Source organism: Quercus lobata, chromosome 1, assembly GCF_001633185.2.
Source record: "Quercus lobata isolate SW786 chromosome 1, ValleyOak3.0 Primary Assembly, whole genome shotgun sequence".
NCBI lineage: Eukaryota > Viridiplantae > Streptophyta > Magnoliopsida > Fagales > Fagaceae > Quercus > Quercus lobata.
The window spans coordinates 39,704,984-39,717,039 of NC_044904.1; positions in this window are offsets into that span (position 1 = coordinate 39,704,984).

Genomic DNA, 12,056 nt, shown 5'->3' on the forward strand with positions numbered 1-12,056 from the left:
ACACATATGCACTGTTCACGGAAAATGGTCAAATGTTGCGGCTACTGTTCATGTACAGTACATGAACAGTAACCACTTGTGAGAGGAAAACGCGTGAAAAAAAAAAAAAAAAAAAAAAACTCAAAAATGAAAACGCAACGCAGCAGACGTTGGAACCAAACACACACTATATTCTACTAATAAAAATTTGTCACGTGTTCATCTAATTAATTAAATATTATCATTATTGACTTATATTTAATTAATTAGGTAAACACATAGTAAGTTTTTATTGATAAAGTATAAAATGGAATAGGAAAAATGAGACAGAAGATTTGTATTACTCAAGACATTTTTTTCAACTGTTCTATTGTCTTCATTATTTTCCATAGTTTATTTTGAGACGAGACAAAATGCTAAAAATTAGTTTATTTTTATATAAAATAAAATTTTCAATTTTTAGTTTTTATGTACAATTTTTTTAAATTTCATTTTTTCTCACTTTAAATACATGTATATTTTAATATATTTTCAGTAAATAGAAAATAAAAAATAAATAAACTAAATATGCTAATGTCAAATGCACTCTAGTGCTCTGTGAATCCAAACACACTTTCTTTTTTTGGTTAAGAGGAACTAGATTAAGGAAATTAAGACAATAAAGTGTAGGGTATATAATGCCCTAAGCATCAACTAATAATTGTATAAAATAGGGAGGGAAATTTGAATACAAAACAAACAAATCACTACTAAGAGCACTCACAATGATGTGTTAAATTACTAAAATGCTATTTTTAGCACCACAAACCACAAAATGTGCTACATTGATGGTGTCATATTTAATAAAATTTGACAACTTGCTACAATGAAATAGTACTTGCTACTTGCTTTTAGTCTTTTTATATTCTTTTTCTCTCATTCTCAGCCTCTCTCTCTCTCTCTCCTCTAAGTCTCAAACCTCTCACTCTCTCTCATCTCAAAATTCTCACTTTCTCTATCATCCCTCTCTTCTCTCTCTAATCGTCTTGTGGCGATTGGGATGGGTTTCGATCAGGCTATGGGTTGTTGTGGTGTTGATCGAGTTATAGGTTGCAGTTGTGGTGATGGGTCATGCCGTGGGTTGTTATGGATGTGGTGGGCCATTGATCGGCCTATTGTGGTTAGGTCGCTGGGTCACTGGGTATGTGTGGTGGTTTTTGGCTTATTTGGGTCGTTGGGTTATGATGTGATGGTTGTCGATGGTGGTGTGGTTGGTGGGTTTGTGGTGGCTATTTTTTTAAAATAAATAAATAAATATATATATATATATATATATATATAGTTGCAGTAGTTTTTGGTGGGTTTGATATGGAATTTTTTTTGGGACAATGAGTTTATGGTCATGGGTTGTGACGGCTGGTTTTGTTGGTCGTGGGTTATGCGTGCCAGTTGTTATTTCTTCAAAAGAGAGAGAGAGAGAGAGGGACGAAGAATAAAGAAAGAATACAAATAAATAAATAAATAATATTTAAATAAAGTGCTAAAAAAAAATATAACCATTAATGTTGGGTGTGTTATAAAGCGGTGTGTTAATATAGGTAAAGTGAGTTTTTGAGATGTTAAAAGGTAAAAAATTTAGCTTCACCATTGCGAATGCTCTAAGGTTCCATTCTTTGGCCAAAAGATCCACCCAATGATTCCCTTCGCTGTAAATATGATTGATATGAACTTCAACAAAATTTTGGAGGAGGGACCTACAATCATAAATTAATGCATTGCATGGGTGAGAATCATCAATCATGGGGTAATGAGATGTAATGAGGCAAATGGTTGATTTTGCATCAAGTTCTATGTAAAGTTTCGAATATTGAGATTGAGGGCAAGAGCTAAACCATCCCGAAAAGCTCATAATTCAACTACCACATAGAATTATACATACTTATTCATCAATACAAATTTATATTTGTGAGTTAATTTTGATGATGCTTCCCTCTTTCCACTTGTTCTTGCAGGGCTTCCAGACGGTCTTGGTCAACAATCCTACTGGACGATCATCTTGATTGATGATCTCGACATCATCAGCTTGGCGCCGTCTATGAGAATGACTTTTTCACACCTAGGTTTAAAAACACCGTTCCATTCAACTTACAAGTCCAGATGGAATTCAATGTTAACCAAGATCTTGCAGCATTAGCTCTGCAAATTCAAACGCTTGCAGCCACCGTGGAGGAGCTTACCAGACATAACCAAGAGACGAGGCAACGACTACAGCAAGAAGACAATCGCTCAGAAACCAACCGGGATGATGACGGAGACAGCCAGAGAAAACGACCAGGCACTCTAGAAAGGGCACACTCGGATCTTCTCAAAGAAATGAGAAAAGAAATGGGCAAGCTGAAGAATGCGATCAAGGAGAAAGCAGACCGGAGCCTGGACAGAATGGTCAGGAAGACAAATTCACCCTTCACCGTGGCAATCCCAGAATGCCCGGTACCCTCAAAGTTTCGTCTATCACAACTCAAGCCATTTGACAAACTGAACGATCCTTTGGATCACCTTAACACTTTCAAGACGACTTTGGGTCTCCAACAGCCCCTGGACGAGATACTATGTTGTTCTTTCCCCAGTACCCTCAAAGGAGTAGCTAAGGAGTGGTTCACTAAACTACCAACATCGTCCATTGATAATTTCAAGCAGCTAGGCAGTTCCTTCCTTTGTCACTTCGTCGGCGAGCAGCATCCAAAAAGGCCAGCTGACCATTTGCTCACTATCAAGGAAGGAGAGAAGGAAACCTTGAGATCATATGTAACACATTTCACTGGAGAAATTTTGGAGGTAGACGAAGCAGATGATAAAGTACAGTTAACAACCTTCAAGGCTGGATTGAAGTTTAGAGAATTCGTGGTCTCCCTAGCGAAGAATCCCCCCAAGACGACAACGAAAATGCTCTTGAAGGCACAGAAGTATATGAATGCGGAGGACGCCCTAACAACAATAGAAGGGGTAGAGAAGCCCAAGGAGAAAAGAAAAAGAAGGAAGAAGACAGAAAAGGACGAAAAAGGGATTGGGCAAATCGCCAAAATGTTGAAGGGAATAGACGGAGAGATGATAAAAATCCTCGTATGGTAAAGTTCACTCCTTTAGCTATGCCCGTTGACTAGATTCTGGCACAGATTAAGGACGAACATTACCTCAAATGGCCTAGACCATTGTACTTGTCGCCCAACGTGCATGGCCAGAGAAAATATTGTTGTTTCCACAAAGATCATGGGCATTACACAGAGGACTACAGAGACTTGAAGAAGCAAATAAAAGAGCTCATAAGAAAAGGATAGCTGCAGAAATTTGTGAAGAAGGGAAATCCTAGCAGATCTAGGTATGATAACAAAGGTCAGCACGAAGTCCCTCCGAGGGACGAAGATCGCATGCCTCTCGTCCACAAAGTGCCATAGGAGAGATAAAGACAATCACAGGAGGACCGTCTATAGGGAGGTCATTCAAGTCCCTCACGAAATCATACCAGAGGCAAGTGAACAATGTTCATGGGATGCCGCCTTTGAAGCAGAGGTGGACGGGCCAAGATATGTTATTCTTAGAAGAAGATGCCAGAGGGGTGAAACAACCTTATGACAACCCATTAGTCATTATGCTCATGATTAAAGGATTCAACACCAGAAGGGTTTTGATAGACAATGGGAGCTCGACATATATCATTTATCTCTCTACCTTCCAGCAATTAAAGGTAGACTCGAAGAGACTTCATCCATTCAAATCCCCCATTGTTAGTTTCAACGGAGACAAGGTGTACCCCCGAGGAATTATAACGCTGATGGTCACGGCTAGCTCATACCCACTCCAAGTTACCAATAAACACAACTTCTTAGTAGTAGACTCACATTTATCCTACAATGTGATCATAAGAAGGCCTATCCTTAATCGTTGGATAGCAGCCACGTCCAAGTATTGCCTGAAGGTGAAGTTTCTAACAGAACAAGGAGTTAGGGAAATATAAGGAGACTAGGTGCTAGCAGAATGTTACCAAGCAGTCTTAGCGTCAAAAGAAAACCATACATGGATGATTGAGGAAAAGACACTAGAAATTCCCGAGAAGCTTGAGACGGTAGAGTTGGTCAAAGGAGATCCTACAAAGACAACCCACGTAGGGACAAGTCTAAACCTCCAGACAAAGAAAGAAATTATTAGCTTCCTGAAAGATAACTTGGACGTGTTCGCCTGGAGTCATGAAAATATGCCAGACATACTAGCAAATATCATTCAACACCACCTAAATGTGGATCCTAAGAAGAACCCCGTCCAGCAAAGAAGAGTTTTCGCTCCAGAACAAAACAAAGCAGTTATGGACGAGGTGAACAAGCTGCTCACTGCCAACTTCATCAGGGAAGTCTACTATCTTGAGTGGTTGGCCAATGTCATCATGGTCAAAAAGGCAAATAGGAAATGGAGAATGTGCATCGATTTCACGGATCTAAATAACACTTGCCTGAAAGACAGCTTCCCTCTGCCTCGGATTAACCAGCTTGTGGACTCGACAGCTGGGCACAAGCTTCTTACCTTTATGGACACCTTTTTTAGGTACAACCAAATACAAATGACAGAAGAGGATCAAGAGAAGACTACCTTCATCATCAGTCAAGGGCTCTATTGTTACAGGATCATGCCTTTCAGTTTGAAGAATGTGGGGAGCACGTACCAGAGATTGGTAAACCAGTTGTTCAGCAAACAGATTGGGAGGAACGTGGAAGTATATGTGGACGATATGCTCGTCAAGAGTAAAAAAGAAGAGAACCATCTGGACGATCTTAAGGAGACGTTCAATACACTCAGACAATACAGCATGAAGTTGAAACCCATCTAAATGTGCCTTTGGGGTCTCCTCTGGGAAATTCCTCGGCTTCATGGTATCACAAAGAGGAATAGAAGCAAATCCTAAAAAGGTGAGAGCTATCATCGAGATGTCCTCCCTAAAGACGATTAAAGAAGTGCAATCTCTCATGGGAAGGGTGGCAGCCCTCAATAGGTTCGTCTCAAAAGCAACAGATAAATGTCTTCCTTTCTTCAAGACCTTGAAACGGGCTTTTATCTGGACGAACGTGTGCGAAGCAGCATTCCAGGAGCTAAAGCATCACCTAAGCAACCCCCCACTCCTAAGTCCGTCTAAGGAGGGAGAAAACTTGTTCCTTTACTTACCAGTGTCCACAACTGCAGCTAGCGCAGCCTTGATCAGGGAGGAAAATAAGATACAACTCCCGGTGTATTACATCAGCCAGGCCTTCCAAGGAGCTAAAGCCTGATACTCGCAGATAGAAAAGATCACCTTCGCCTTAATAGTGGCATCCAGAAAACATCGTCCATACTTTCAAGCTAACCTGATTATAGTAATGACGGACTAGCCCATTAAGAAAGCAATGAATAAACCTGAGGCTGTTGGAAGGATGGTATAGTAGGCCATTGAGCTAGGTCAGTTCAATATAGAATATCAACTCCGAACGACCATAAAAGCCCAGGCACTAGTAAATTTCATAGCAGAATTTACATCCCCAAACACGAAGATATCCAGAGAGAACTATGGATGATACATACGGATGGGTCGTCCACGCAGAAGAGAGGTGAAGCATGCGTCGTCATCACATCCCCAGAGGGGGACATTTTGAAGTATGGAGTTCAACTTAAATTTCTCATGGCCAATAACGAAGCAGAATACGAGGCTATATTGACAGGGCTAAGGATAGCTCAAGCGCTTGGGGCTAGAAACGCCTTGTTGAAAAGTGATTCACAGCTCGTCATAGGACAAGTCAAGGGAGACTTCGAAGCAAAAGAAACAAGGATGCAGAGATACCTCAAGTTGACAAACCCATTGGTAAGCAAGTTTGATCGGGTAGAGTTTGCTCAAGTCCCACGAGATCAAAATGTAGAAGCCGAAGAAGTGGCTAGAAGTGCATCAACAGATAATCAATCAAAGGTGATTGATTGGAAATTAGAAGAACAGAACGCCCTCAACATTGAAGAATTTCAAACTTTTCCGGTGCACACCCAATTAGGATGGACGAGCCCAATCCTATCCTACCTTAAAGATGGACAGTTACCACCGAATCCTGTGGAAGCCAAACAAATCAAGAAACGAGCTGCCCAGTTCACAGTGCTAAATGACAAATTTTACAAAATAGGCTTCTCATAACCTTACTTGAGGTGTGTTGAGGAAGAAGAAGCCAAGTATGTTCTGGAAGAGGTTCACGAGGGCATTTGTGGTGATCACATGGGAGCAAAATCCCTCGTAAGAAAGATCATGAGAGCAGGCTATTTCTAGCCCATAATGCAACAAGATACCGCAGATTTCGTAAAGAAGTGTGACAGCTGTCAAAGGTATGGGAATGTCCAGCGAGTCCCAGGAGAGAAGATGACGGCCATCATTTCCCCCTGGCCATTTGCACAATGAGAAATTGACATTATGGGACCTCTACCACAAGAGAAGAGGCAAGTAAAGTTCTTACTTGTCGTTATCGACTACTTTACAAAATAGGTGGAGACAGAAGCACAAGCCACAATCACAGAAGCAAAGGTATGAAGTTTTATATGGAAAAATATTATGTGCAGGTTCGGGATCCCACAGACGATCATCTTGGATAATGGTCATCAGTTCGCCAATCAAGGATTCAAATTTTTTTGCTTAAGCGTCGGTATCAAGAACAAATATTCATCCTTGGGGCATTCTGAAGCCAACAGACAGATTGAAGTAACGAATCAAACATTGCTGAAGATCATCAAGGCCCAAATAGTGGAGGCAAAGGGAGCATGGCCCAAAGAGTTACTCAGCATCTTATGGGCTTACAGAACTACAACAAGAACCTCTACAAGAGAAACACCCTTCAACCTAACATATGGCACAGAAACAGTCCTCCTCGACGAACCTAGCTTAAGGATAGAATTTTTTGACAAACACAGCAACGATGACCAATTGAAGTTGAACCTGGATTATTTGGACGAAGTCAGAGATCAAGCTTCTCAAAGAATGGCCAAGTATCAGCGAAAGATGGCAGAGTACTACAACCAGAGAGTAAAGCTCAAAAGGTTCCACATCGGAGATCTTGTCCTACAAAAGGTGAGACTTGTAACGAAAGATCCAGCACAAGGCAAATTAGGGCCAACATGGGAAGGACCTTACAAGGTTGTCCATTATTCTTGGCGAGGAAGCTATTACCTGGAAGATTTGGACGGGAACAGGTTACCTCGTCCCTGGAATGTAGAGCACCTAAAGAGGTATTACGAATAGGAACTGTAGTCCAATTGTAAGTAGTCAGCATTGCCTTATACTTTTTGTACGTTTTTAGACCCCTTAAAACACAACCAGATTAACCTAGTTAATTAGCCAAGTGACTACTTAGTCAAATTAAACAGATCTAGGTTAATACAAATATATCATATCATGTATAGCAATGGAAAATAACTAACACTGATATGATAACGCAGGAAAACCAAACAGGTAAAAAACTTGGGGAGGATTTAACCTAGCTATCCTCAAGATAAAACAAATCCACTATGAAAGAATTGAAGTTTACACAATAGCGACTTTGACCACTAACATCCTATTACTATCTCGAGTAGGAAACTTACTACCACGACCACATGACAGTTCCGAGTCCACAAACTACTTCTTTCTTGGATTAACAGTAAGCACAAGCACTCCTGCTTGTATATCTTTAAGCTCTTAATGCAGCAACTGAATCGATCATCAAGCTCTTGACATAATCTTGATTCTTAATAACCCTAAGTATATGCGAAGACAAACACCTCTAGATTTCATAAGAGATTCACATACACAGGATAAACAACAAACATAAAACATGGTTAGGGTTTTTCCTTTTGTACTTAAGGCAAAACATAAAACCCTACACGTCAAACGGGTTTGGGCTGAGTTGGAAAATTCTGCAGAAAACAATCTGCACGAGCTTCGATCGATCGAGTCTAATCCTCGATCGATCGAGCCAGGCAAATTTACACAATAAATCTTGTAGTACACTCGATTCCAACTTTACACATAAACATACTTTAAGCAAGTCTAAAACAAGACTAAACGTTTTGATCATGGTTTGCCAACATTAAAAAATGAAGTTCTAATACATTGAAACCTAAAGTCTTAGAACCCAACACTTTGTAATGCAAATCAAATAAACGTATTATTTAGCAACTGATGTATTCTGTCTATCTTTTTTTGCATTCAAACTAAAACCGCCATTTGGATGCAAAATCCCCGATCAAGTTAGAATGATAAGATTCCTCCAAATGATGTAAATCATTTCAACGAGAAAAGACGATAAGATTTCTTAAATGGATGTACATCGTCCAGATAAAAGACGAGATTCCTTAAATGAATGTACATCGTCCAAATAAAAGACGATTAGATTCCTTAAATGGATGTACATCGTCCAAATAAAAGACGATCAAATTCCTTAAATGGATATACATCGTCCAAATAAAAGATGATAAGATTCCTTAAATGGATGTAAATCATTCCAGATAAAAGACGATGTAATTTAAGTCTTCTTGCCAGAAACTAAGGCAAGGAGATCCCAAAGATAGAGGAAGGTCGTCCACTAAGAGGAAACGACAAAATTCATAATTGGGCAAAATTTTCTCTAAGTCCCCAAGGGACGAGATCCCTAGAAGGAACGTAAGTCTTCTTGCCAAAAACTAAAGAGAGTGGATCCCAAGGGCGAAGGAAGGTCGTCCATTGAGTTAACTTGGCAAGGTTAGTGAATGCACAATTATTTCTCTAAGTCCCTAGTGGACGACAAAAAACAAACAGAAAATACTCATAAGCAACATAAACATGAGGTAAACAAGCATTTATATATATATATATATATATATATATACGTAAGAACTGTAGATTGTTCAAAAGCCCCAAAACAAGCAGGGCATCAAGTGGTTAATCGTTCAAAAGCCCCAAAACATGCAAGGCATCAAAAAAAAAGAAAAAAAAAGAGAAAAAGATAGTAATAATGAAAGGAAAGAGAAGCAGGCAACTTGAACTAGGAAATTAGGCTTCAGGTGCATCATTTCCACCCCTCTCAGGCACCAAAGGATCCTCACCAACAGATTTAGTAACCTGTGCAGCTTGTGTCGCCTCATTCGCCTCAATCTCCTTGTCAACCGCCTCAAAATCTAGGTCCTCCAAGTCTATCTCTGGACCATGCTTTATCAGGTATCTTCTCAGCAACTCGAATCCCTTAAAATACCAGCCAAACAAGATGGCGTTGTACTCTGTGAGTTGAAAAGTATGGACGGCCTTGGCCACGGCACTCTTCATTTTCTGGCTAAATGCCGCCAACTGCTCGTCTCTTTGCTTCACCATCGATTTCTCAGCATTCAACTCCTCAATTAAAGTTTTTATTTTATTTGGACGAACTGTTGTCCTCCATTGCCACAATCAAATCCTTACTTAACCCTGAGGCCTCAGCTTCCAATGCCTCTACTTTCAAAGTGGCCATCACAGCCTTCTCTTCACTCGCCAAGTACTGGGAAGTGATGTGCATCACCTCCCCCAACACTTGGAATCCAAATTTGCATCATGAACAAATGATATACTTAGTGTTAAAAAGAAAAAGAAGAATAAGGGGAAAGGGGAAACGAAGGAAAGTTACCTGGACAAGCTTATGGACATGGCGATTCACCATCTCATGAGAGGGAACACTGGAGATTTCCTTCAGCTCATCAGGGGTCAAAAGTTCATTGGCACGAGCCAGGGCCATCTCAGCGTCAGCCCAAATACTGTCCCCACCTTCTCTTTACCCTTCTCGCTCGTCTTACGCTTCTTATGACGAGGAGTTATCTCCTCGACTGATAGGACCAAAGAAGCAACCAAACCCTCGTCCAAGGCAGGGGTGGATGAACCCTTTTCTATCACTTCTTTTTCCTTTTCTTTCTTAACAACCCTTAACCTGCGTTAGCCAATGCTGGAGAGGGGTTCGTTTTTCTTTACCTTGATCCAGGCGTAAAACTCCTGACTAAACTTAGTTGTCATTTCTGCAAAAAGAAAAGAGAAACAACAGTGAAGTTAAGAAGAAAGGAGAAAAAGATAAAAAGAAGGGGAAGGATAGATGATCTATTTTCGTCCTAAAATAACTTACTTTTTTCTTCACGGTGAATGGCGCGAAGGATGTAATGGGAAGGCTCTGGTCCCAAGCAATGACGAGCTATGGTCCGGGGATCCACCAGATCATCAAAATCGTTGATAATGCTCGTGTACTCAACAACTGCATGAGCACGCACTTCAAACCTGTTCTCCAACTCTAGACGATCTTTGACTGTGAAATAGGAACAAAAGCACACAAGGTCAGGATGGACGATTCAAATAAAAAAACAAACCAAAGAAAAAAAAATGCAAGGCAAACGCACCAAGTTAAGGGGTCTCCCACCGACGCAGCTGCCTAGGGATATCTCCTTAAAAGTCGTCAGAAAGGGTCTTCCAACCATCACCCGACACAAAAAAGTACCTAGACTTCTAGTAATGGAAGGGCGAAGGCAGATTGACGATGAACCGAGACCTTCTATCCCAAGGCACGAGCTCATAGTAACCAAACTCCTTGGACTCTTTTAGATGGTAGAGATGGATGAACTGGTTTAATGTGATCATATTACTGTCAGCTATGATCGTCCAGATTACCATACGACTTATGACGATTCTCCATGAATTTGGCATAAGTTGTCCTAGGGCTATGTTTAGATAGTGAAGAAGCTCCATTATGAATGAATGGATGGGGAACCTAAGGCCACACAGGAAGGCAGCATCATAGAAACAAACTTCCCCGTAGGCAAAAGCACAGGATTTCTTGTCTTTCCTAGGAAGACTTTCCTAGTCTCCTCGGGGAATTGAAACCTATCCTTGAATCTAAGGAAGGTATCCTCCCTCAGAGAACGCTCTTCTTGAAGGGCGTGAAAGGACCAGGGTGAAGCAAAGATGGATGGGACGGGAAGGCAAAAGCACGGAAATGGCTATGTTCGTCTCAACCCCACCCGTATCAGCGTTAGAAGACAGGTTGGCCTTTAAGCCACTAGATCTAACTTCAGGACTCATTTTTTCCCTCCTTAGAACCCCTCGCACTGAGTTAAATCAACCCAAGGACTGACACAAAAATGGGTATAGATCACCCAACACTAGACTTAAACTACTGTCACCTAAGGCAAAATCCCCAATCTGTGGGTAATGACCACTAGAACAACCTATAAGCACACCCAAACAAGCGAAAAAGAAGGCAATTGAGGGGGAAGTGCGCCTAATATCATAATAGTCCATCAAAAAGGAAACAGAAAAAGCAAAGTTCAAAAAGGGAACCAAGCACAAAAAAAGGAAGCAAATAAAACTTCAAAAGGAAAGAACAAGAAAGACACAGGGGCGTACTTGAAAAAGAGAGTGAAATTGAGGAATCAGGGGGATAAGCACTAAAATCACAGTTTTAAAGCATAGAGGAAGCTAATGGACTTGGAGCAATGAACACAAAAGATTGAAATTTCGAAAAAGTAATCACAGAGAAGAAGCACAAGGGATTTAAAAAGAAAGCACCTCAAAAACGTGGGAAAACTGAAAAGTTTCACTGGAACCGAGAACCCTTCAACCAATCCTGACGTGACACGTGGCCACGACACACGCCACGCCACCATTAGGTAATAATTACGGAGAGGGAAACTCCAAGCACCATAACCACCATAAAAAAAGGGGGGGGGGCATCATATTCATGGCCGTCTCCAAATTGAACGACCTCGGAATAAGGGGGTAGCTGATGGACGACCATAACTCCCTCAGGCAACCTCCTCGTCCAGAAGAGGAACTAATAGACAAAGGAATCATTTCATTTCATCATTACTCGAATCCATTGGACGAAGGAAGGGCTGCCAGCTCATAAATGATAGCAATATGTTACGGGGCCACAATAAGTTTCTTTACCGTTGGGGAGACGACGACCCTCTCATTAACACCTTAAGGAAGCGTTACAGATACCACATTTAGACCTCCATTAAGAGCACCCCCAATGGCTAGGAAAAGGAAGCAGGTATATATACAATCTCAAGACCTAAAAAGGTAC